The following is a 26,728-nucleotide window of genomic DNA, read 5'->3' as shown; positions in this document are numbered from 1 at the left end:
GTTGATGGTTTCCTTTGCTGTGCAAAAGCTTTTTATTTTGATAAAGTCCCCGTAGTTTATTTTTGCTTTTGTTTCCATTGCCTGAGGAAACATATCTTAAAAAATGTTGTTAGGGCTGATGTTAGAGAAACTACTGCTTGTGTTCTCTTTTAGGATTTTTATGAATTCATTGCTTTAATCCATTTTGAGTTTACTTTGGGTATAGTGTAAGAAGGTGGTTCACTTTCATTTTTTTAACACATAGCTGTCACATTTTCCCAGCACCATTTATTGAAGAGGCCATCTTTCCCCCATTGTATATTCTTGCTTCCTTTCTCATAGATTAATTGACCATATAGGTGTGGGTTTGTTTCTGGGCTCTGTGTTCTGTTCCATTGGTCTGTGTGTGTCAGTGTTGGTGTCCGTATCATACTATTTTGATTACTACAACATAGTAATATATCTTAAAATCTGGGATTGCGATGCCTCCAGCATTGTTTTTCTTTTTCTGGATGTGTTCTGGTTAACAAAAATGTCTCTTAAGATACAGTACCCAAAACAGGGTGCCATATTCATGAACTTGTGAATCTGAAATTACAGACCTAAGTTCCTTTTCATGATGTGGAGGTATAAGCAGGATTGATAACTTCTTTAGTATAAGTGCCCTAAAGGAAAGGTGCCTGATACACTGTAGGAGCACCTAATACAGATTTGGGGGTTGAGGAAAGCTTCCTGAAGGAAGTGATGGCCATACCAAGTTCTGAAGGGTATGCCAGGCAAGAGATGGACAGCAAGTGTGATGGCCTGTAGTCACAACAGAGAGAACCTGGTGTTTTGTGGAACACAACGAAATTGAAAATGGTTGGATGGCACAGTTATGGGGCATTGAGTGGAAGAGGAAGTAAATGATGTTAAAGGGAAACTGGGGACCACGTCATAAAGACCCTTAGAAACTGTATTAACTGAACTGTTCCTGAGGATAATAGTGAATCATTAATGGCAGTTTTAAGTAAAAAAATAAACAAACACCACCAGCCATTCATTTTAGAAGGATCATTCTGTCCCAAATGCCAGTGAATTGGAGGGGCTGAGATGTGCCTGGAGATTGGTTAATAGCTATAATGGTATTTTTTAGATATAATGGTGGCACTCAGACCTTGACCAGTGGCTCTTAGGTTGGAAAGAAACAGACTGGAAAAATAGTTCAGGGAATTCCATTGTTGTTTGGCTATAGCTGGGAGTGATGGAAAGGTAGGAGTCAAGGATTTGGTTTGTGAAACTGGGTAGATGGGAGAATTTAATGAAAATCATTTGAGTGGGGGGGGGGACACCTGGGTGGCCCAGTTAGTTAAATGTCTTCCTTCTGCTCAGGTCATAATCCCAGGGTCCTGGGATCAAGCCCCACATTGGGCTTCTTGCTCAGTAGGGAGCCTGCTTCTCCCTCTCTCTCTCTGTCAAATAAATAAAACCTTAAAAAAAAAATCATATGAATGGGATTGGGATAGAGGAGTGCTGGGGAAGAAGTGGGGTTCAGTTAAGCTTGAGACAGAGTAGCACATGGGGGTGAGGTGTACTAGGTGCCTTTGGTTATGTGAGGTTGAACTGAAAGACATCTAGGCTGGAGAACCTTGGATAGAGCTTTGCTGGGAAAGTAGGTTTGGCTGTCATCAGTATACATATGGTAATTGAACTCAGGAGAGTGAGCTCAAATAACTTAGAAGAGCATTTGTACAATGAAAGAGGAAGGCACAGGCTGAAACTCTTAAAGAACTGTGACCTTATTACATTTGAGCTAAACACCTTTGGTGTTTCTGATTGGATTATTTGGGAACCAACAAAAAGAAATCAGGGCTTCTCCAATTTATTTATTTAGTAGAAACCCACCTAATCCTTTGGAGAAATGAAAAATGGTTCTTAAAATATCTCCCTTAGTCAGCTGTCAGTGTCTGAAATTCATGTTACTAGAGGTTCTCTATATTGGGGTAAGGCATTGTTTCTCAAGGAGTTAACCTGTTAAAATGTAGATATTCCTAAAGACAGCTAACATATTAATTGGTGGTGGTGATATTTCTAGGTCAGTAGGTTTTTTTTCTAGAATTCAGACTGAAGAAACAGATAGGAATTTGAGAAAGATTAGGCTTGGAAAAAATATGACATTGTTGCAGAGTATAGGGCAACAAAGAGGCCTGGAGGTTACCAAGTACCCGGATAAAGAGATAAGGAGAGGAGGGCCAGAGACTCTGTGTGTGTGTGTGTTTGTGTGTGTGTGTGTGTGTGTGTGTGTCTGCCAGTGTGCGTGCAAAATGGGGATGGTGAGTTAGAGAGCAAAGAGGTAATGCCATTAAAAAGAGCTAAGAGGGGCACCTGGGTGGCTCAGTGGGTTAAAGCCTCTGTCTTCAGTTCAGGTCATGATCCCAGGGTCCTTGGATTGAGCCCTATGTTGGGCTCAGCAGAGAGCCTGCTTCCCCATCTCTTTCTCTGCCTCCTTCTCTGCCTACTTGTGATCTGTCAAATAAATAAAATTTAAAAAAAAAAGAGAGATAAGAGAACATTTGAGAAGAACTAAATAGATGGAAAATCCTGAAAGTATTTCAGTTACAAATTAGGGCAACCATATAATTTATCATCTAAAACTAGGACATATTGAGAACATGTTTTATCTAAACTGGGACATACTGAGATAGGGGAATGACTTCTTAGTAATCACATTGTGAAAACTTGCATAAACTGGGGCTATCATTAGCAAATAACAAATGGTCACTGTAGTTATAATGTGCTTATTTCAATATAGTATAGTAAAATACGGTCAGTTTTTAGCTACTATGTGTCAAGCATTGTACTAAGCAAGCACTTTATACATCTTAATTACATTCTTAAAATACTCCTCTGAGGTAAGTAGCTACATTATATGAGGTAAGTACTACATTATATGGCACTGGCTGTGGGTGCGCATCTGTATTTTAAAATGCCCTTTAACTTGGCTCAGAAAAATTACTCTTGTCATGTTACATCATGTATTAAATCCCATTCCCCTTCTGATTGCCATTTATCTGAAGGCTTACTTTGTGCCAGGCTACATTTGAGGCATTTTACATGTATTAACATAATTTAAACCTCACAATAGCCTTATGAATTACTTCCTTTTTATAGTTTAGGAGATTGAGGCATGGTGAGTAACTTGTCTAAACTCAACACATTTAGTAAGTGGCAGAGCCAGAATTCACACTCTGACAGTTTGATTCCAGGGCCCGTTTTCTTTTTCTTTTCTTTTCTTTTCTTTTTTTTTTTTTTTTTTTAAGATTTTATTTATTTATTTGACAGAGATCACAAGTAGGCAGAGAGGCAGGCGGGGGCTGGGGGGGACAGGCTCCCCGCTGAGTGGAGAGCTGATGCGGGGCTCTGTCCCAGGACACCAAGATCATGACTGGAGCGGAAGGCAGAGGCCTACCCACTGAGCCACCCAGGCGCCCCCAGGGCCCATTTTCTTAATTGCTATCCTCTACTGCCTCCTCTAGTCTGCATTCTTTGTATGGACCTGTTTTCATTTCTCTTGGGAGTGGTTTGTTTTGGTGCCTGGTAAAGTGTGTGTATACCTATATAAGAAAGTTTCTACAACGTTTCCAAAGTGATTGTACAACTTTGCATTCCCACTGGTAGTCCATCTTTATTACCTCATCCCTCCTTTTCTGTTTTTTTTTTTTTTATGAAGGCATATGCAGCCTTTTCCATTAGTTTTCAAACTCTGGTAGTTAGGAATACATTCATTCTCCCTGTTTAAAAGTTTTGCCTAATTCATAGCTGTTCGTGTATATACCGTCGCTTCTATCCGTTTCTGTATCCCTACTACGTCCTACACTTGTAGGGTCTAGGAATGTTAACAGCACCAGTGATAAGTGAAGAAATTGAACTAGGTTTCTCATAGATCTTTATTATTTTTGCCAGGTCCATATTTCTTTGGGAAGAAAGAAAGAATTAGCATTTGAAATTAAATGAGCAAGGAGATGGAACACATACATAGTACATATTTTTCTTTCAGTATCAGAGTAATTTAATAGGGTCAGGGTCTGATAATTGAAGCCATTATACGTTGAGGAAAAGTGGAAACCAATCAGAAATGTTACTGTAAGACTTAGGGCTTTAGCTTCTTATAATTTGACCGGCTTAAACCTAAGACTTTTGAATTGCAGGGGATTTGGGGACTTAAAAATGGATTTTTATTTTTAAATTCAGAAGAGCATTTGAGGGTTGCAAGGAGTCATAAAGTTGGTCTAGATCAACTATCAGGTATTTTCAAATCACTGCCAGTAATATCCTGACTGGTGATGATAGGTGTCCTAGGCAGGACATCCCCTTTGAGGCAACGGTGGCTCAGAAAGATATTCTAATATGTGGAAAATAGAGCCTCTGCTCATTCATTCTAGTTGTGTCATTTGTGCTGATGCAGAACTAGCATAATATTTCTCTGTGACTGCCCTAAAAGTATTATAAGGTAGTGCTGTTAACCCATTTCTCTAAAGATGAAGCCCTTCTTTCATAGCAGTGTCATGGAACTGAGACTGATAGCTTGGAGAATTGATATCTCTGGATAGAGATGGGCTTACACAGTTTTGATATTACCTAAAATAAACTTTAGTGATTAAATTCATCTGAAGAAGTAATGTAATTTGCTGTTATCAGTATAAATAACAGGTAGATGGGGGTAGAGGTGCCATTTAATAAGGTGTAAAAAGCACCAAGCCATGCCAGCAGTTAACAATTAAAATGGATCTGATTTCATGTTTTCTTCATCAATTCTAAGCAGAATGTGAAATACATTGTAGTAGTGATACTGAGATGAATGCTAATAAAATTCCTATATTAAAATGTTTTTGGTTGACAGGGAACATTTTTTTTTTGTCTGATTCCTACCAAATGTAATGAAAGCCTGGGGTACTTTGTGGACTGCATGTGAGTGAGTAGTAATGCCACTAAATTTTCTTTTTGCACATGCCAAATTATATGAGGTTAGCTAAGAGTGCAGTTTTTGGTATATGCTTTCTTTGTGATTGGTAATTATGGTTTTGATCTTTAGCATTGACATAATACACTTTTCAGTGGAATTATTTTCCAGAAAGAAAGATAATGGCCATGATTTTCATAGTTAATACATTGAAAGGGTCTTGCCTTTCATATTAATCAGTTTTGCTACCAGTTATTAATATGCAATCAATTTGTTTTAAACTTAAAATGAACTGCACCATTTAAGTGTTCAGTTTAATAAATTTTGAAGTTTTCATACCTGTGGAATTACTACTACACTCAAAATAATGAAAATATCTGGCACCTCCAAAAGTTCTTTTTTCAGCCATTGTGGATCTTCTTGTCCACCATCCTCTATTCCCAATTAACTGAATTGCTTTCTATCCCTAGAGATTCTAGAGTTTTGTGTATATGGATTCTACAAAAGGTACTCTTGGTATGGCTTCCTAGCACAATTATTTTGAGATATATCCATGTTAAATAGTGTATAATAGTTCATTATTTTTCTTACAAGTAGTAATGTATTGAATGGCTTTGCCATACTTAGTGTATCGATCCACCTCTCGATGGATAATTGTGTTGTTTCCACTTTTGAGTGTTAAAAATAAAGGTGCTAAAAACAGTCTTCTGTGGACATAGACTTTCATTTCTGTTAGGCAAATACCTAGGAATGAAATAGCTGGGTTTTATTTTAAGTATGTGTTTAATTTTTTAAGAAACTGCCAAACTATATTCTAAAGTGGTTTTACCATTTCACATTCTCATCAGTAGGATACGATAGTTCCACTTGCTCCATATCCTTGCCAACGTTTGTATTTTCCTAATAAATGATGATGATAAGGTATATTTCCATGTGCTTATCTACTGTGGGTACATCACTGGTGAGTATGTTAAGATCATTTGTTCCTTTTTAAAATTGGGTTTTCTTAATGAGTTTTGAACATTTCTTTCTTATATTCTTTATGGATACAAGTCATTTTCAGATAATAGATTTGCATCTATTTTTTTTTTCCCCAGCATGTGGGTTGTCTTTCACTTTGTTAAGTGTCTTGCAGATAGCAGAAATTAGTGATTTTGATGAAGTCCTGTTTGTCACTTTTGTCTTTTACATAACATGCTTTTGTGTTTTATCTAAGAAATTTTTGCCTACGTTAAGACCACAAAGACTTTCTACTATGTTTTCTTCATGTAATTTTACAGTTTTAGGTTTTACTTTAGATCTGTGATGGATTTTGAATCAATTTTTATATGTGGCACAATGTATGGACATCCAGGCATTCCACCTCCATTTGTTGAAAAGGCTGTCCCTTTACCACCGAACTGACTTTGCAGAAAATCAATTGACCGTATATATGTAGTTTATTTCTGGACTCTCAGTTTTGTTTTATTAATCTATTTGTTTCTCTTCAGTACCACAGTGCCTTGATATTTGCAGTTTTTAAACAAGTCTTGAAGTCAGGTAGTATAAGGCTTCCAGTATTAACGATCTTTGAAGTTGTTTTGGCCGATCTAGCTCATTGGCATTTCTATGTGAATTTTAGAATCAGCTTCTCAGTTTCTACAAAAACTGCTGGGATTTTGATTAGAAATACATGGACTCTTTTGCTCAAGTTGGAGAGAACTGACATGTTAAGATCATTGACTCTTTGAACATAGTAGTGTATCTCCATTTATTTGTCATCTTTAGACATCATTTGATAATTTATAATTAATATTTTCCAGTGGTAATATTTCCAAAAGTGGATTTTTTTTTCCTTTAAAGATTTTATTTATTTATTTAACAGACAGAGATCACAAGTAGGCAGAGAGGCAGGCAGAGAGAGAGAGGGAAGCAGGCTCCCCGCTGAGCAGAGAGCCTGATGCGGGGCTTGATCCCAGGACTCTGAGATCATGACCTGAACCAAAGGCAGAGGCTTAACCCACTGAGCCACGCAGGTGCCCCCAAAAGTGGATTTTCTGATTGTTATTTGAATAGTTCTATAGAAACGGTTGATTTTTAAAATTCTAACTCTTTTCTTAATTTTGTTTTCAGATGAAGCATAGCATCCTAGTTCATTGTTAGTTTAGATTGGAAGAAACATGTAAGCTTACAAAATGTAATGGGTCAGTATCTTGCAAGGAATTAGGTATTACCCCCAGTATTTTGTCTTCATTTTTTTTTTTTTTTTAAGATAATTTCTTTGAGAGAGAGCATGCACAGGTGGAGGGGCCGAGGGAAAGAATCTCAAGCACATTCCCTGGAGCAGAGAGCCCCACGTGGGACTTGATCTCACCCAGAGATCATGCCCTGAGCTAAAGTTGTCAGACACTTAGTTGACTGAGCCCCAGGCACCCCAGTTTTTTAAGTAATCTCTGCACCCAACATGGGGCCTGAACCTACAACTCTGAGATCAACAGTTGCGTGCTCTACCTACTGAGCCAGCCAGGCACCCGCCGTCTTCATTTTCTTAAAATGAAATATTAGTATTCCTCATGATATGCAACCTTGAAACTTCAGAGTACCATTACTTAGTTGAATTTGTAGGTAATTTCAGGAAAGTAATTGATTCTGAAGGAGGAATTATTATTTTTATGGGATTCTGAAAATTCATTCAAATTACATATTTTAGAGAATCAAGTACTGTGGTACTAGTTTGGGGAGAATGAAAGAAAGTATATGATTAGGACTTTGAGGTTTGAGGCTTATGCGCATGAATCACATTGCAGCTTACCAAGATGCAGAAGACTGAGGAAGCCCTGAATTTGGGATTGTAAGTTCAGCTTGGACATGGTAGATTTTAGGCCAGTTGTTTGTTGACTGTGTTAAGTGCTTATATGTTTATTAGGAGACTTGTAGATGAAGAAATATATCTTAGGTTAAAAATATGGCTGAGGTCATACAGCTAAGTTATATTCAGAATTAGAACTCAAACCTAGGGCCTGCTGACTCCAAAGTGAATGTAGTTATTAGCCCTATACTATATTGTATTGTCAAGGCAGAAAAACATGCTTGGCTTTGACAGTAAAATATGTTCCCTGTGAGCTATTTTAGAAATATAGGGGAATTTGCAAAGTCAGATGCCAGCAGGATCCAGACAGATAATTGAGTTGTGTTGCAAGAGAGTGATGACATCTGCAGGCAACTGCAAAGCCTGTGACCCATCCGAAGGATTAGCTGCTCATCAGCTCCACCAGATTGTTAGTTATCATGTGGGAATGTGGGCCCATTATTGCTAGATCTTCTGATTTTTTTTTTTTTTTTTTCCCCAAGAGAGGTCAGAAATCTTAATTTTCATGTAGGGTCGTCTTCTGATTTATAAATGTAGGCAGCTGTCCTTTAATATACTGTGTGTAGGTCAGCCTTAATTTGGGTCCACCACACAAATGTGTGTTGGATTCTATCTAGTGGGCAACCTTTGCTAAGAGTTTTACCTGGTACACTGTAGACACAATAATATGTATGATGTGAAAGGGTGATAACTGTGTAATAATCACACTACAGCTTTTGAAATGCAAGTTGCTTAGTTTGAACATGGTGCTTATCGAATCCAGTATTTAAGTTCAGTTTCCTTATGGATCAGTTAGTTATAGATGCGGGAGGAGGGAATTGTTCCCCGTAGCTTTTTTTGTCTCCTAATTGCATGCTTTCATTTGCACACAGTGCTGGTTGTGAAGTTTGTGGACGTTTGACTGAAACCTGGAACCCAAATGAGAAGAAACCTTCAAGGAACAACTTCTATTGATAGTGAGTCTACAGTCGTCTGTATGCATAATATGGAATGTTCTCAACCCACAGATAGCTAAATGGGTGACTCCATTGACAAGGAGTGGTGAGTCTGACTGCCCCCACTGGTAATTAACTAAATCCTATCATAAAAAGAGAACTCCTCCCTCCATTCTTAGCATTTACTCACTGTTGAATAGTAAGTTAATTTTTATATTACAGAGAATGACAACAGTGCAGTTTAGGAAAGTTCCTTGTGCCTAACAGTGTATTTAGTGTATGATTGCAGTTTGACTTTTTTATTCAGTTATGCACATCCTTTCCTTTGCCATTGTATTTTTCTCTTTTATTTCTTTTCCTAATTATACCATCTTCCAAGTCCTGTCTTCTTAAAATATTCAGCTAACACTAAAATGATGGTCATGATAATTAACAGCATCTACTCAAATCTTGGTTAATGATAGGTGTTCTTGCCTTTGGAATCATTTTAGGAATAGATCCAGTTTTGGCCACTAATAGAAGGGAAATCTGTAAGAGGATTCTGGGAAAGGTTTCCTTGATTTTGAGAAAGAAGGAAAGCATTGATCCCTCTTCTCCGTAGAAGTGGTTTTATCTGGATGTGACATCTGGAACTGCTGTGGCCGTTTTGCTACTAGCCTAAAAGTGTTGCCCTGATATCAAGGAAGGCAGAGGCAGGAGAACAGCAAAGAAGTAGAACTAGACTCTACATAACACATGTAAAATCACCTTCACTGTGCATTCCTTGTTAGCTGAGATAATACATTTCCTTAATGTTAAGCAGTTTCCCTGTAGGTTTTCTGTTACTTGCTGTAGAAATCCTCTCATTTGATTTCTCCTCTTTCTGATTACCCATTGTCTTTAGTGTCTCATGCATTTATTTCTCCTTGATTATATTCTGTGCTGTCCAGTGATGCTCCTTTGTGTATGTTGCTTTTGAGGCACATTGTAAACATTTTTGAAGTTAAGGACTGTGTTTATATCCCTCCTTTGTCTAATACCAGTATTGTCTTCTTAATAAAGTCATCAGAGCTTATTTACTCAATTGAATTGTTTGAACAAATGAGTATTTGAAAGACCAGTCTACAGAATTGAACAATTAGAGATTTTTCCTTCTTTCCTTCTTTCCTTCCATCCATCCATCCATCCATCCATCCATCCAAATTTTTATTTATTTCAGAGAGAGAGAAAGAGAATCTCAAGTAGAGTCCCTGCTCATGACATGAGCCAAAAGCAACTGACTAAGCCACCCAGGCGCCCCTACAGTGATTTCCTTTTAATTCACATCCTCTTCTTTGACCACACTGTTTCTCCTCGGGATTATAAATAAAGCTTGGCTTTTAAGATGATTATTGTATAACACATATTCAAGTGGTTAGTTCTACTCTTAAGAAAATGGTGGTTGTATTTTGCCTTTTTTTTTTTTTTTTTTTTTTTTTCTTTTTTTTTGAAATTGTTAGTTTTTTTTTTTTTTTTTTTTTTTTTTTTTTTTTTTCAATTTTATTGTAAGTATCAGAGCTTTTCCTATATATTTGAGTTCTGGCTTTCAGTGAAATAAATTTCACTCTCTGTTATAAAAACTGAATAGTTTATGTTCTATTTTCTCTGCTAATTATAGAAGTAAGGGATGTTAAAAAGTATGAAACATAGTAATTTGGAAATAATTAGTATTTGGCTTTGAAATGCACATTTACAAAAAGGCTCTCTATGCTGTACATCTCTGCTCTGTTCTTAGGACCTAGTTGTGTGTCTGTGTGTGGAGGTAGGTTTCGTAGTGAATCTAGTACCTTGTAAGAGGAGTCTTGAGTTACAGGATGGATTATTTACTTATTTTTTATAGCTCTATGAAACAAAACCACTTTTTTTCCTAACTCAAGATACTCATGTACTCTGCACTCTTTATTTAAATTCTAATGTTGTAATCTTGAAAAAGTTGAATGTAAACCTCTTTTGCTTTGAGAAAATATATAGTCTTGGTTTCTGTTGTATTAAAAAGGAAAATCATAAAGCCTGCGGGTAATTTTGTAATACATTTTGAATCCTTGAAAATGTGATTTTCACTTAGGGAAGAGTTAATTTTTTTTTCCTTGATGGGTTGTTATTAAAATTTGGGGGAATAACTTTTTAAGAGGGAGTGAAAGGTGTATGATATGCTTAACCTATCAATTTTAATTCAGTAATACCATTCAGTAATACTAGAAGTTGAAATCACTAAGGTCAACTCTAATGTGCTTTATTTCATAAATGTTATGAAGAGTTTGTCAGAATGGAACATGTGCCTTGACCCCAGGCAATCACAGCAGACGTGATCTAAGCTAGATGAATCAGAATGATCTTAGGATATTTGCTAGGAATGCTGGGATAAAGGCACTGGTTTTTTTGTTTGTTTGTTTGTTTGTTTTGGGGGGGCCTGTATTTTAACAGAAATCAAAATGTACTGTCATTAAACTCCTGGCACCTACCTTCTGGCCATAAAAGGAAACCAGTTAAATAAGTAAACACTGAAGGAGTAGAACAGAGAAAAACTATGCTCTGACCACTAGATCGAGTCCTCCCTGAAGATAGTATACCCCTAGACTTTATTTATTTTATGTGAGCCATTAAGTTCCAGTTTAATCCAGTGTGCTTTAGATTTTATGTTTCATGTATATGAAAACATCTTTTTTTTTTTCTTTAAGATTTTTATTTATTTATTTGACAGAGAGAGATCACAAGTAGGCAGAGAGAGGGGGAAGCAGGCTCCCCGCTGAGCAGAGAGCCCGATGCGGGGCTCGATCCCAGGTCCCTGAGATCATGACCTGAGCCGAAGGCAGAGGCTCAACCCACTGAGCCACCGAGGCGCCCCGTATATGAAAACATCTTAACTGATACATCCTTTATCAGCACCCATTCTAAACTATATAATGATAACTCAAGGACCTAATAAAACTTGTGAATTAGGCAGGTAAGTCTGATAATGCAGTCCATTATCAGGTGTATAGATGGCAGATAAGACTGTTCATTGATTGATTACAAGGATTGAAGTATTAAGTAGAAGAGTTAAGGTGGTGAATAAATACTTAGTCCATGCCATTGCTAAACAGTTTATTGTTAATTGGAATAGACTGACATGGTGTCCTAAATACTAGTAGGATTATTAACAGAGATTAATAATCTCTTACTAAACAAGGTTAGGGTTGTGGAAGAAAAGGAGTATCCATCATCTCTTATGACTAGCTCTTTGTTGGAGACTCCTGCTGAACCCTTCCTACCTTTGAAGCTGCTGAAACAATTGTGGAATTGGCAATCTTTTAAAAATATATATATAAATTATTATTATTTTTAATATAAATTATTCATTTTTTCTAATAAACCATTAGAAAAAGGTATAGTTCTCAATCCTTTATTCAATTTTTATTTGTTTGTTTGCCTTATTCAGAATCTTGAGGCCAAATATACAGGGGGTTTCAGAATTCTTCTAATTTTAGAAAGGTTAATATAGTGCACACATTGTATTAATATCTTTTTTTTACTTAAGGAAGGGACAAGGTGTTTCTGTTATTAATAAATACAAATAATAATGCCTTGTATGAGTTGAACTGCTAAATGACATACTCTTTATACTTTCAACATTATCTTAACTATTTAACAGTTTTTTTAGTAATAGCCATAAAACATGAGGGATATGCATTCCATTTCTTTTTCTGTTCAGATTATCAAAACATAACTTTCTTCACATTTGAAAAATCCCCTTTCTTATGATTTCACCTATACATCCCGTATCTCATTTCACCCATTTCTTTAACTTCTTTATTGCATTGTGTGCACCTTTACCTGACTACAGAATCTACAAGTAATTACATCTGACACTTAAGTAGAGCTTAGAAAGGAAAAATCTTCTCTCCCAAAGGTTTCCTTACTTCACTGATAAGTCTTCAAAAAAGAAAAAAAAAATACTCTTCATTCATATATTCCAAACTTGCACATTTCATCCACAAATCAGCAAGACAGTCTTTTCTTCTCATTCAAAACAGGATTAGATAGAATTCTTTTACTGAGCATTTTGATGCTACAATCCACTAATCTGGGAACCCAGGGTGCTGTTCTACTATATAAGAAGGTCGTTTAGTGGAATAAAAGTCTATATAATTTATGGTTAATTTCAGTCCATCCTGTGTTGAATAATTAGTAATAGCTGGGAAGTAAATTCATTCATCAGAATAAGGATCTTTGTAGATCTGAGGAGATTGCAAATACATCTTTGTATGTCAGGGTTCTTTCTGTTGGAATCATTTTGACTACAATACAGCTGTTGGTGCAGTAGCCTTCCATTTTCTTGCTGGTGAAGGATAAGAACTCATGTAAGTAGGTGAAAATTTGCTGGAGCCAGAGTACAGGCCTTTATGCTTGGTTTTCTTTTGGCTATTATAATACCACATAGGTGGCTGGATCCTATTGTGTTCAGAGCAAGGGTTTCTGATTCTTAACTGGGCTGGTGAGGAGGAAATGCTGCTGATGGATGACCTTTGTTAATCAGTGGTAGACAAAGAAGGATGCGAATTGAATTGGTCTCACTCTAACATGAAATAAAGGTATAACAAAATAGTTCTGATTGCACCCATTCTTTTTAGATCTTGATGCCATAATGTATTCAAGACCTGGGCTGCTTTCTTCACCGCTTTCAGCAATGATCTGTCTCCTCTGCTCTTGGTTATGTTTACTACCTTCTCTATCTCCCCTGAGTTGACCAGGGCTTTGTTGTTCTCCATGTTTTTGCTGGTAACCTCATGCAGAGCACAGCAGTTGGTTTGTTTGGTCTCATCAGACAGTACATGGGGGCCATTGCTACTGGGAAGGTGGTTGGCCAGTTCTCTCATGCTGTGAGCTTCTTGTTCCAAACATCTAGCACCATATCCCTCAAAGCAGTTACTTCAGATAGAGCATCTATCATTATGTGCTCTCAGAAGTCCTAGAAGGATGGGTACCCCTTTGTCTTTGTGAGTGGTCACCTGGATGTACTCTGCAAACTAGTTTCCAGCAGGGAGGCTCTGGAGAGTTCAGTAGAGCCTTTCAAGGTAGCTGGTGTGCAACTTTCTGGTAGAAGAGTCCGGTAGCATCTTAAACCCGTTGGAGGACTTTGGCAGTCTCGGGATATGACCAACTCCATCCCATTGATCCTCTTGTGTCCTTCTCTTTGTCCTCTGACATCCGGGATCAAAGTCCTTGCTGGGAGAGTCTTTTCCTGGTAAGGCAGCCAGTTAATTCAGCCCCAGCAGCTGGGCCTGAGGGCCATTGGACAGGTTCCATGGGGTGCAAATGCAGGACACCACAGTCTTGGTGTTGTAATCACATGTGTTCACACATGTGTGGATCCCATGCAAAAGTGAGTTTACTAGCACCTCACAAGGTCGCATTGCTTCTTCACTTCCTCCCTTGTGGAGCTGGCAACCTGTCATATTAGGCAGAATAAGTAAAGTCTGAAATTTAATTTTGTGATCATCATGAAAAGAGCTATTCCATCCAGAATAACTGGAACATTCACAGTGTTTGTTAAGGCCGAGAGAGCACCTTGATTGATTGTTGTCTTTATAACATCACATGGAAATAAATTCCAAAGAACTCCTGTAACAAATTCCTGTACTTCTGCATCAGTAGATTTGTCTCATCAGTTGGAACAAGGCAGGTATCTTACCCCAACCAATATTTTTTATTGCCAATTTATTTTATTTTCGTCTGTAGACTTGGCAGACACAAGGTTTCCAAGGGCACCACAGCATTTCCTTTGAACTTTGTCCAAAAAGTCTACCAGATGCTTGATTCTTCCTTACCTGTACACCTCCATCTGTCCTTTGTTGTTGCCAAAGCACAGGTGCTGCAGGTAGGTGGCTGCATTTGCCTCACCTGATGGGAGGGGCGCTGCAGCATGTGAATGACTTCAGGTAGCTTGGGGTCATGCCAGGCAAACTCCCTGGGGTCTTTCTGAATATTGTCCATTGATGGGGATCTTGTGCCAGCACCACATGTGCTGTTGCATGCTGAAGCGTGCTAAAATGGCACTCCTGCGCTCAGTGCCTTATTGGCCCATAGGGCTCCGCGCAGGTAGCTGTTGTGTTCAGAGCATAATTATTTCTTTGGTATATAAGGGTGCTCTGCTGACTGGACATCCTTTGCACGTTTCCAACACCTACTGTACCTGTGTGATACAGTGCTGCCTATGATCTTTGGAGTTCACGGTTCTGAGATTTGGTCTCTGATAACATTGAGCTGTAACAGGTCTTCCCCTTGTATATAGGAGTGATGAGCAGCTTGGGAGACAGAGCTGAACTAGGGTCTTTCCTAAGCTGGTTGTACTTACTAGAATAGGAACTGTAAGCCTTTCAGGCTGTCTAGCCAGTGTGGAGCCATACTCTTCATAAATGGCATACTGCTGCTGTCCAAGTTGTTCTGTGTCATGAACTGCTCTTTACAGTGAATGTCACAGGTGTTGTGGTGCAGTGGTCATCCCTGAGTGTTTGGGGGACAAAGAGCCCACTTGGCCTTGGGATGGGAAGCTACCTGAGTCTGTGCCTCCCATCAGGATCAGTGGGGATCCTGCTTTGGTGATGGTTTGGTACTGAAAGGTTGGTCTCTTTGGATTGGACATCTGCTGGGAGGTTATCGATCCAGCCCAATGGACAACTATTGGGGAAGAGAGTCTGTATGCAGAGTATGGAGAGGTTGCCTGCTGAACAAGTAGTGGGGTAAAGGAATATGCACTGGGGTTCAGTGGTCGGGAGTCACTCACTGACAGCCAAATCTACTCTCCAGAGAAGTTTTCTGTAACCCCTTTGAAGGAGACATGCCTCCTGATAACAAAAGAAAGACTGCTCTAGATGGAGCTGAACTAACCCTTCTCATGGCGTGATTGGCTACTGATGGCTGAACCAGTGTTTGTCCTTCAGCTCTTGAGTTTCTCACCAAATGGTTATTAGTTGACCTATGAATGAATGCTATGGTCTGTTGTCTGTCTTACTCAAATTCTAGCTGTTGTGAAAACTCCTTGTTTCCTGGTATCTACTCTTGGAATAAGAATCCATATGTGTTGAACTTCTTGAGTTATCTGGTGATGTTTCATGGAGAGATGTCTGTGCTGGTGAATAGAAGGTCCCTTGTGCTGATGCTGTCCTGATGACATTGTTGTTGGGATGGACAGTGTCAGAACTCCAGGCTCCTTTATACCTATACACTGGTATACTTTATACCAGTGTTTGGCACATCTGTTGATCTCTAAGGAAATGACTTCTCCGTTGAGCTGCTCCTTCAGGAAAACTAGAAAGGTAGTGGCCATGGTGTTTGGTTTCATGCCTGGGCCAGTGGAGACAGATTTCTTTCCGTGGTTTCCGGTCCTGCACCAGTGAGGGCTGCTCAGGAATGGGTATTCCTCTTGCTAGGTTAGGCAGTGGCTATTGTCACTCTGGGAATGAGGTCTCTCTGCACTGAGGAGTTGCCACTGCAGCACTGGAAAAAAATTAAAAAGTGTGTAGGGGGCTGCCCAACCCTCTCTCCCCATGTATACCCCTTTCCCTAAACTAGCTCTCCCACCACCGTAGCGGTGGGTTAGAGCAGCTAACTTGCCTCTCTACCCTTTGCCCATGGTGTCACCTCCATGGACAACATTGACAAGCACTCATTTTTATACTTGAGAAAACTTAGAGGCGTTAGGTGATTTTATGGAGGTTTATGTAGCTATGAAGTAATAGAGTTGAGATTATACTCTGCATCAGTTTGGCTCTGATATGCATGTGCTTAACCTGTGTTGCCCTGCTTCTTCATGGTGCTGTACTGCTTAAATTTATCTGTTTATCATTAACATGAGTAAGATGATTATTCTTTGTTAAGTTTATTCAGCCAGCCTAACAAATATACTTAGTATTTCTAATAGTCCTGGAATTGATTCACTTAGCTTTTCTGGGAATATAGTCTGTTTGTACTAAACGTAATTTTAAATTTTGCTTATCCTTTTCAAATTTTATATCATATTGGTTCTCTTACTAGTTACATTGGCTAGAACTTGTGGGACATTGTGATTACAGTGAGCATGTTGTCTGGTTAATTTAATGCACCTAACATTTCACTAAATGCTTAACCATTAATTGGAATGTTGATAGTATTTCACCCCTGAGCATGAAGCCAGATGTTAGTATTCTTTATAAATAAAGTATGAAAGGGATTGAAGTACTTCTGTTATCTTAATAGTTTTTAAAAATCTGGAGTGCCAGGGTGGCTCAGTCAGTGAAGGATCTGCCTTCAGCTCAGGTCATGATCTCAAATAAATAAATAAAATCTTAAAAAAAAAGCTATTAAAAATCCTATTTGGACATTTTTGTAAGCCGGATTTTAAAGTCTTAATTGTTGCTGTATCAGAATTGCTATAAACTAAAATTTGCTGTTACTTGTACCTGCTTTTACTACACTTCATTTTACTTTTTCAAGATTTAATTTATGAGAGAGAGAGAGAGCACGCGTGTGCATGAGTTGGGGGAGGATGGGCAGATGAAGAGGGAGAAGGAGACTCCTCGCTGAGCTGAGAGCTTGATGTGGGGCTGAATCCCAGGACCCTGAGATCATGACCTCAGCTGAAGGCAGAAACTTAACCAATTGAGCCACTCAGGCACCCTGTACTGCACTTCATTTTTAATCTCTCATAGTCTGTACATACATCTTTTAAATCTTCGGTATAATCATTTTTATACATTTAAAAATCTGTTTATTATGCTGTATAACTTGCTGAGTTATATTTGTCTATGTATTTAAAAAATTTTTTGTGGGGGGATAATATGTAGTGAATATTCTACATGTATATAACATGTAGTGAATATGTTGAATAAGTTAGTTTTTAATCTTTTTATTATCTGGTTTAATTATCTGATTTAATTATCTGATTAGTGAGGCATCTTTATAAGCCTGTGTTTTGGCTAATGATAGGAAAATATTATATCAATTTTAGAGATGGAAAAACCCCAGAAAGTACATATTTATTATTGTTGTAGTTTCTTGGTTTCATGGTCATGTGGCTGATTTCAAATTTGCCAGTTTTGCTGACTTGATAGCATCTTGCTGTGGGTGCAGTATTTAGAAGCTCTCTGATGGGTTTAGGTATTTCTCTCTCTCTTTCTCTCTGTCACACACACAAACACATGCACACACACATGAGGAATAATTCATTTACCAAATGTGAGAGCGTGAGGAAATGTGCATATAAAGAAAAAGGAGGTAGAATGGGATTCCCCCATTTGGATATTGCTCCTGAATGGTTCAGAGTTTCTCCTGTTAAACTTGTAATTATCTGTGAAGTACTTTCGGAGTTTTTTAGGGAATGGAATAATTTGGTATTAGCTCTTTAGTTTTGTCAGTATGATCCAAAATATCTGTCTCTATCTATAGCTAGAAAATATTTTTGAAAAGTCTGATAATAGTGTTACAGTTTAAGGGAATGAAACTGATGTTAAATTCCTAGTTACTTTGGCTAATGATCCAGGGTTTAAGTATCTGGAAATAATGTCATTTGAGGGGCTGTGCTTTGCTTAAGTAAATAGAATTGGGGCTCAGTGTTGGGGCCATTCAGCAGCTAACCGTAGTATAATCATCCTTACCACAGCAGCTGGAATTTATTGTAGCTGTTGCTCTATGTTCTCACTATAAAGGCTATGATTTCCATGAAGAAATCATAAAGGCAGGCCTTTTGTGGTTTTGATTACCGAGTGTTTTTCTGACCAGCATGAGAAAATGCTCTGCATGTTTTGTGCTATGTGGATATAAGACACGCACACTTTTATAAAGGAAGCCATTTCTTTGGAAAGTAGTCACATGCAAGAAACCTATTTTCATTTATTGTTAGCATCTGATATTTGTGAATGGTTTTAATGTACACGTTTGCTGAAAAATACATAGAGGAAATGTTACTAATTAAAGGAAATGTGTTGATCTTAGGGTGGATATAGAAATTTTCCACTCAAGACCATATTCCCATGGTCATCTTTTTCTGTAGTTTTCTTTAAAAATGGTTGACCCATAGAACTGACCACAAGTTGAGTGCTATGTGTATTGTCATTGGATATTTTTATTTATTTTAATTACAGTGTAGTTAACATACATTGTTGTTTTAGTTTCAGGTGTACTGTATAGTGATTCAGCACTTCCATACATCACTCAGTGCTCATTAAGATAAGTGTACTCTTAATCCTCTTATTTCACCCCCCACCTCCCCCTGGTAACCCTGTTTGTCATCTCTAGTTCATAGTGTGTTTATTGGTTTGTTTTTCTCTCTCTCTCTCTCTCTCTTTTTTTTCCCCTTTGCTCATTTGTTTTGTTTCTTAAATTACACATATGAGTGAGATCATAAGGTATTTATTTTTCTCTGACTGGCTTATTTTGTTTAGTATTATACTCTCTAGCTTCATCCATGGCATTAAAAATGGAAAAATTCTACTCTTTTATGGCTAATACTCCATTGTATACATATATACACACACTACCTCTTTATCCATTCACCTATTGTTGGACACTTGGGCTGCTTCCATAGTTTGGCTGTTGTAAATAATGCTGCAGTAAAATAGCAGTGTATATATTCCTTTGAATTAGTGGTGCTCTATTCTTTGACTAAATAACCAGTAGTGTGATTACTGGATCATAGGGTACTCCTATTTTTAATTTTCTGAAGAATCTCCATGTTGTTTTTCATAGCGGCTGTACCAGTTTGCAGTCCAGCTAACAGTGCACGAAAGTTCCTTTTTCTCCACATTCTGGTCTACACTTATTATTTCTTGTCTTTTTTATTTTAGCCATTCTGACAGGTGTAAGGTAAAATCTCATTGTAGTTTTGATTTGCATTTCTCTTATGGTGAATGATGTTGAACATCTTTTTATGTTGTCTGTTGGCCATTTGTAAGTCGTCTTTGCAGAAGTCTCTCTTCATGTCTTCTGCCCATTTTTAAATTGAATTATTTTATTTATTTTGTGTTGAGTTGTATAAATTCTTTATGTATTTTGGATACTGATTTTTTTTTAAAGATTTTATTTATTCATTTGATAGAGATCACAAGTAGGCAGAGAGATAGAGAGAAGTAGGCTCCCCGCTGAGCAGAGAGCCCGATGCGGGGCTTGATCCCAGGACTCTGGGATCATGACCTGAGCCAAAGGCAGAGGCTTTAACCCACTGAGCCACCCAGGTGCCCCTGGATACTGATTCTTTATTGGATAGGTCATTTGCAGACACCTTCTCCCATTTAGCAGGTTTTGTTTTATTTTGATTTTTGCCTTTGCTGTGCAGAAGCTTTTTATTTTGATGTAGTCCTAATAGTGTATTTTTGTTTTTATTTCTTTTTCCTTAAGATGTATCTAAAACGATGCTGTTATGGCTGATGTCAAGAGAAATTATTGCCTGTACTGTCTTGTAGGATTTTTATGGTTTCGGATTTCCATTTAGGTTCTCAAACCATTTTGAGTTTATTTTTGTGTATGGTATAAGAAAGGGGTACAGTTTCATTTTTTTGCCTGTAGCAGTCCAGTTTTCCTAGCACTATTTGTAGAAGAGACTTTTTCCCATTGCTTATTCTTGCCTCCTTTATTGAAGATTATTTGACCATATAATTATGGGTTTCTTTCTGGACTTTCTACTCTGTTCCACTGATCTATGTGTCTGTTTTTATACAAGTACCATAGCGTTTGGAATTCTTCAGCTTTGTAACATAACTTGAAGTCTGAAATTGTGATACATCCAGTTTTATTTTTCAAGATTGCTTTGGCTATTTAGGGTCTTTGTTGCTTCCATATAAATTTTAGGATTTTTTCTTCTAGTTCTGTGAAAAATGCTGTTGCTGTTTTGATAGGGATTGTTTTAAATGTGTAGGTTCCTTTAGGTAATATAGACATTTTAACAGTATTTTTTCTTCCAGTCCATAAGCATGGAATGTCTTTTTATTTCTTTGCGTTGTCTTCAATTTCTTTCTTTGGTGTTCTGTAGTTTTCAGAGAATAGGTCTTTCACCTTTGATTAAGTTTATTCCTAGTTATTTTTTTATTCTCGATGCAGTTATTGGAATTGTATTCTTTTTTTTTTTTTATTAAAGATTTTTATTTATTTTTTTGACAGAGATCACAGGTAGGCAGAGAAGCAGGCAGAGAGAGAGAGGAAGGGAAGCAGGCTCCCTGCTGAACAGAGAGCCCGACGCGGGGCTCAATCCCAGGACACCGGGATCATGACCTGAGCTGAAGGCAGAGGCTTTAACCCACTGAGCTACCCCAGGCGCCCTGGGATTGTTTTCTTAATTTCTCTTTCTGCTGCTTCATTACTAGTGTATAGAAATGCTGTGGATTTCTGTACGTTAGTTTTGTATCCTGTGGCTTTACTGAATTCATTTATCAGTTCTAGTTTTTTTTTTTTTTGGTGCAGTCTTTTGGGCTTTCTTTCTTTTCTTTAAGATTTCACTTTAGAGAGAGAGAGTGTGCATGTTCGTGGGGACATGAATGGGGAGGAGCAGAGAGTTAGAGAGAACCCCAACCAGACTCCACTGAATGAGGAACCTGACAGGGGACTCGATCTCACAACCCTGAGATCAGGACCTGAGCCAAAATCAAGAGTCGGAGGCTTAACTGACTGAACCACCCAGACACCCCTTTAAGGTTTTCTATATATAGTATCATGTTATTTGCAAATAGTGAAAGTTTTATTTCTTTACCAATTTGGATGCCTTTTATTTCTTTCTGTTGTCTGATTGCTATGGTCTTATTATTTTTTGTTTGTTTTTTAAGATTTATTTATTTTAGAGAGAGAGCAAGAGTGCATGTGAGTGGGGGGCAGGGGAAGAGGGAGAGAATCTTCAAGCAGGCTCCCCACTAAGCACAGAGACCCACGTAGGGCTCGTTCTCCATGACACATGAGATTATGACCTGAGCCAAAACCAAGAGTCTGACGCTCAACCAACTAAGCCATCCAGGCGCCCCTTGTCATTGGGTTTTAATGGCCGAGAGGGAAGAATAAATTTTACTCTTTAAATGTTGGCTAACACTTTCATCCCTAATTATGTCCCTAACTATTCTAAGGTAGAGTTACATTTCTTTGGTTCCCTTATATATTTCAAGCAGTTTACAAGGCAGATTTACCAGTAAACAAATCTTCCTAAAACTTTTTAATCTTTTTCTTTTTCTTTTTTTTTAAGATTTTGTTTATTAATTTGAGAGAGAAAAGAGAGAGAACAGGGGGAGGACCAGAGGGAGAGGGACATAAAAAACTCCATGATGAGTACCAAGTGTGACTTGGGATTCCTGGACTCCTGAGATAGTGACCTGAGCTGAAACCAAGAGTTGGACGCTTAACCAACTCAGCCACCCAGGTGCCCCAGAACTTAAATAATTTTTAAATGTCCAGTAAATTAAACTTGCAAATTTAGCATATCAGATTTTCTTATCTTTTAAATATTTTAAAAAATAGAATATAAAATATCGTAATAAATTATTACAGATACATAAGAGCACTAAAATATTAATAGTGTAGGTTTTGCTTGACTTGATCATTTCTGTATCAATTTCCATATGTTACCAGAGTTAGAATATTATCCACCCAAAGGGAAACAATTACTGTCAAGGCCGGTCGAAGTAATATGGTTAAAAATCGTGACTGTGTGCTATTAGGGTGAAAAACTATAGATTTCAAATGGATTTCTGGGCAAAGAAACTTGAGGCTGATAGAGAGCTCTAGGACCTAGATGTGCCTGCCAAGGCTGAACTGGTCATGGTTAGGATGGGTGTTTTTCTTAGGGTGAAGTTCTACCTGTCACTTAATAGGACCTTGGGAGCCATTCCTTTCATCTATATACTTGAACACATAGCTTTTTAGTTTTATGCAATTCTTTGTACTCAAGTGAAATTCTGGTCTTTTTTTTTTTTTTTTTAAAGATTTTATTTATTTGACAGAGATCACAGTAGACAGAGGCAGGCAGAGAGAGAGAGAGAGGGAAGCAGGCTCCCCGCTGAGCAGAGAGCCCGATGCGGGACTCGATCCCAGGACCCTGGGATCATGACCTGAGCCAAAGGCAGTGGCTTAACCCACTGAGCCACCCAGGCGCCCGAAATTCTGGTCTTTTAAATGAGTGGGGAGTAGAGGTTGGGACAAACATCCTTCTGGTTCCCACTGTTAATTTTTTTTCTCCCTCAGATTCAGGGACCCACTTCATCCTGGTGTTCTAAGCGTGTAGTAAACCACTCATTTAAAGTTCTTTATACAGGATAGAATTCTAAACCACTTATTTCAACTATAGTTCTCTACACTAGAGCCACAGAAAGTGATTTGGAGAACAGTTTCTGCCTCTGGAAGGAACTTCTTTTTGTTTCATGAACAATGACAAATCTGTATTGAGATGAAACATAGAGGCTGTAGTTACCCTTCTAGATACAGCCACACTGTGTAATGGCTCCCCTTGTCCCTTAACCAGTACAGTTTTTCAGTTGGACACACAGTTTATTTCTCAAAAAGTAGATTACCTGTAGTAGAATCACCTTAGACTCAAAGAGACTTAGAGACTCATTATTAGAATTCAGTATCTGAAAAATACTGTTCTAATTTATAATACAGCATGATGCCAATAAAAATATCAGAAAGGTTTTAAAGAATTAGGCTAGATGAATGTAAAATTTAAAAAGACAAAAAATACCCAGAAAAGTTATGAAAGAAAAGGAAGTAGTTCTTTCATATATTAAAAATTTATTCTAGGGGCACCTGGGTGGCTCAGTGGGTTAAGCCTCTGCCTTTGGCTCAGGTCATGATCTCAGGGTCCTGAGATCAAGCCCCACATCAGGTTCTCTGCTCAGCAGGGAGCCTGCTTCCTCATCTCTCTCTGCCGGCCTTTCTGCCTGTTTGTGATCTACCTCTCTCTCTCTCTCTGTCAAATAAATAAATACATAAGTCTTTAAAAAACAAAAATGTATTCTAAAACAATAATGATGGAGGCGCCTGGGTGGCTCAGTTGGTTATTGGACTCTTGGTTTTGGCTGAGGTCATGTTCTCTTGATCATGGGATCAAGCTTAGTGTTGGGCTCCATGTGCCGTGGGGAGTCTGCTTGAGATTCTCTCTTCCTCTTCTCTTCCTCTTGCTCACTCACTCTCTCTTTATCTAAAATAAGTAAATCTTTAAAAAAAAACCCATAAAATTATAATGATGAAAAAAATAAAATAGTGGAAACATTGCGATTCTGTATATGAGCTAGGTCATTAGTATAGAATAGAAGTTGTTCCAGATTCATAGGGAAGTTCAGAATACAATAAAAGTGCAATTCAGGGGCACCTGGGTGTCTCAGTGGATTAAAGCCTCTGCCTTCAGCTCAGGCTATGATCCCAGGGTCCTGGGATCCAGCCCCGCATGGGGCTCTCTGCTCAGGAAGGAGCCTGCTTCCTCCTCTCTCTGCCTCCCTCTCTGCCTACTTGTTGATCTCTGTCAAATAAATAAATAAAATCTTTTAAAAAAATGCATTTCAGATCAGCAGAGAAAAGGATTATTTTTTTTTAAATTGTAGTATTATAGCAAGGTAGTAGTCCAAAATTAAAAAAAAAAAAAAATAGATCCTTCAGAGGAAGAAAACACATTTTTTCTTTCTTTATTGGAGTTAGGAATTTTTTTCAAAGATTGGAAATACAAATACTCTAATGCATTGTTAGTGGGCATGCAGTTTGGTATATTCTGTTAGGAGGAAATTTGGAAAATATTTGTGAAAATCTAAAATGCCTGCCAAAATTTAAATCTGTAAACCATCATACTGTACATGTGTGAATATACAATATTATTCTGTGCATCATGTTTATAGACGTAAAAGATTAGAAATAACTCAACTTTACATCTGTTGGAGACTAGTTATACTCATGATAAAATACAGCCTTTATAAATAGAGGGAGGCAGTTTTTTAAAAGTTACTGATACTGCCTGATTTCTAAGATAAAGTGTTAAGTGAAAAAGCAAGGTGCCTAATGATGTGTGCAATCACATGAAAATATTTTAAAAAGGGAAAAATATATATGTGCATTCTTCTATGTGTGCAGAGCATCTGTGAAAGATTACACAAGAAGCTAATACTTGTGGCTTTGTCTAAAGGGAAACTGGATGGCTAGGGATAATGGTGAGAAGATTTATTATTCATGATTTACTCTTGCATCTTTTGAGTTTTATACCATGGTGATATATTGGCATATTACTTACCAAAAAGACACACACACACACACACACACACACACATTAATATATAGTACTGAGGAACAAAACATATTTATCCAAATTTTCATCTTTATCAACTCATCAGAATCTCTAAGAATCTCTAAGGGTGAGACTCACTTCCAGTTACATTAGGAAGTTTTTTTTTATTGTGATATAAAACATGTAACATAAAAATTACTGTCTTAACCATTTTTTAAAAGTATAGTTTAGTAATATACTCACATTGTTGTGAACAGATCGTCATCTTGTAAAGTGAACTCTAAAACCCATTAAACAAAAACTTCTGTTTACTTCCTCTTCCCAGCCCCTGGTACTCTCATTATACTTTGTTTCTGTGAATTTGAGTACTTAGATAAAAGTGGAATTACTCATATAAGTGGAATATGGTATTTGTCTCTTTGTGACTGGCTTAATTTCAGTTAGCATAATGTGTTTAAGGTTCATTCATGTAGCATGTGACAGGATTTCCTGCCTTTTTAAGACTGAATAGTATTGCATTATATGTGTGTATCACATTTTGCTTATATATTTATTGGTTGATGAACATTTGGCTTCCTTCCACCTTTTGGCTATTATAAATAGTATTGCCTTGAACATAAGTGTGTAAATATTCTTGGTGACTCTGCCTTCAGTTCTTTTAAATAGATAACCAGAAGTGAGATTGCTGGATCATTTGGTGGTATTATTTTTCAGATTTTTCAGGAATCGTCTATTGTTTACCATAGGAGTTGCACCATTTTATGGTTTTACCAACAACACAGAAGAGCTCCAATTTATTCATGTTCTCACCAGTACTAATTGTCTGTTTTTTCTTTTTCTTCTTTCATTTATTTATTTATTGATTGATTTTGGTTACTAGCCATCATAATGGATATGAGGTGATCTCAATCTATGCTTTTAACAAGCATTATAATCATATATTTATTGTATACGTAAAAAAGTTTATCAAGTATATTTAACCTAATGATTTCAGTTTGATTACCTAAAATGCAACAAGTAGCCACTTTTTAGAACTTTTTCTCAGTATGCTTTGTTGTTGTAACTTGAGGTGTGTGTTGTATAATCAGATCTTAAAGGGCTAGTACCCTTTACTGTGCCTCCCCTGTTTTTTCCTTCTATTTAACCATAATTGAATGACCCAGGAACAGACTAGACTGTATTTATTCCCAAAGAATTTTGCCAGTAGTTGAAATTCGAAGGTTCTATGTGTTACGAGAATTCCTACTGTGTACCAGCATTATAAACACTATGATTTAATAAAAACACTTGTCATTTTCACTTTGTAACATAGTATTTGACCTCTGTTTATTTCAGTTTTTAAAAAAGATTTTATTTATTTATGTATTTGAGAGAGAGCACAAGCTGGGAGAGGGGCAGAGGGTGAGGGAAGAGTGACTACTTGCTGAACAGGGAGCCCAATGTGGGACTTGATCCCAGGACCCTAGGATCATGACCTGAGCTAAAGGCAGACTCTTTTCTTTTTCTTTTCTTTTAAGATTTTATTTATTTATTTGAGAGAGAGAGAGAGAGTGAGCATGAAAGGAGAGAGATCAGCGGGAGAAGCAGACTCCCTGCCCAGCAGGGAGCCCAATGTGGGACTCGATCCCGGGACTCCAGGATCATGACCTGAGCTCATGACCGAAGGCAGTCGCTTAACGAACTGAGCCACCCAGGCGCCCCTGAAGGCAGACTCTAAATAGACTGAGCCATCAGATGCCCTTGTTTACTTTTATTTTTATTATTATTATTATTTTTTTTATTTTAAAGCTTTTATTTATTTATTTGACACAGAG

The 26,728-nt window shown here is 37.6% G+C and overlaps 1 protein-coding gene and 1 pseudogene across 4 annotated transcripts in view; one reads left to right on the top strand and one right to left on the bottom strand.

Annotated features, from left to right (window-relative positions):
- Positions 1-26,728, top strand: part of LOC111140903 (CDC42 small effector 2) — a 116,800-nt gene that overhangs the window by 31,845 nt on the left and 58,227 nt on the right. For 2 of the 4 annotated variants that reach the window (XM_022493157.1, XM_022493154.1), the window contains exon 2: positions 8,639-8,807. The gene's annotated coding sequence lies outside the window, so the exon portion shown is untranslated. Of the gene's footprint in view, positions 1-8,638; positions 8,830-26,728 lie in introns of all 4 variants that reach the window. The other 2 variants (XM_022493155.1, XM_022493156.1) reach the window with 2 other exon arrangements.
- Positions 12,724-25,179, bottom strand: LOC111141064 (annotated as a pseudogene).

This window comes from Enhydra lutris, unplaced genomic scaffold, assembly GCF_002288905.1.
Source record: "Enhydra lutris kenyoni isolate GAN:26980312 unplaced genomic scaffold, ASM228890v2 scaffoldscaffold5, whole genome shotgun sequence".
Taxonomy (NCBI): Eukaryota; Metazoa; Chordata; class Mammalia; order Carnivora; family Mustelidae; genus Enhydra; species Enhydra lutris.
The sequence above is the reverse complement of the archived record's forward strand: the minus strand, read 5'-3'. Positions and strand labels throughout refer to the sequence as shown.